Source organism: Limulus polyphemus, unplaced genomic scaffold (genome assembly GCF_000517525.1).
Source record: "Limulus polyphemus unplaced genomic scaffold, Limulus_polyphemus-2.1.2 Scaffold396, whole genome shotgun sequence".
Taxonomy (NCBI): domain Eukaryota; kingdom Metazoa; phylum Arthropoda; class Merostomata; order Xiphosura; family Limulidae; genus Limulus; species Limulus polyphemus.
The window spans coordinates 60,856-61,901 of NW_013666006.1; positions in this window are offsets into that span (position 1 = coordinate 60,856).

The window sequence follows — 1,046 nt, forward strand, 5'->3', positions numbered from 1 at the left end:
CTCAAAAGCTGAACGCCAGTTTCACAAACCTCACAAACCTTTTTTTTTTGCTGCTTAGTTTCTGAGATTCGGATATGTGCGCACTGGGTGTGATATAATTATTCTATTGCTAACGTCGCCTTCTTTGATAACCTTTTGGAAAATAAACATGTTTGTTGTTTTTATTTTTTGTGTATTCACTGTATTGTATTAAACAAAATGGTTACGCGGCCCGCGCTCGTCATTCTCTCAGTTATCTGGCCCGCTGTGAAAAAAGTTTGATTAAGAGCTGAGGAAAATATCAATTCACATATACACACACAATAAAATACCACCTTATTATATTTTGAATCTTTGTTTTGCAATGTACTATCGTATACATTTCAAAATAGCTTCAGACATACTCATTCCTGATTTAGATCTGCTGACCAATAGGAGGACAACTAGTCAGCAGCATTCATCCAACGCCTACTCGGTATGCCTTTTTAGGAAATAAAGCAGTAAATATTACTAAATTATATTATATTGTGAGCTTCATCATTCTTCGCACTTCAAAGTTCATAATTTGTGGTGGCAAAATGAATGGTCACATGTCCTAAATAAAACGAAATACATAAGTTTCATTTGTCAAATTTGGATTTTCTCACATTACAAACCCTAATAAAGACAAAAAACTATAGTAAAGTTTTACACATTAGTCGTGCTTGTAGATTTACTGATGACACCCTTTTACCCAACTGTTAATATTTTCTTGACATTGCGAAACAAACGTACCCACCACAAGTTACACTTGTAAAGCTTTTTCACTAATAACAAGGCAGTAGCAAGATCTATTATCATCCAATTCTATTAACATTTTTCTTGTTCCCTGTATTTTCTTATGGGATTGTACCCCGTGAAAATGCTAGAATTAGTGTAAAACGGTTATGGATATTGTATGGTGTCAGCTGACTCACATTTCAGTTATCCAAACACATATATGTATCTTTAAACACAAACCAATCGTGACAAACGTATTAAAGCAGGTAATCAACCAATACCTGGCAAATACGAAAACGTTCTCCGAG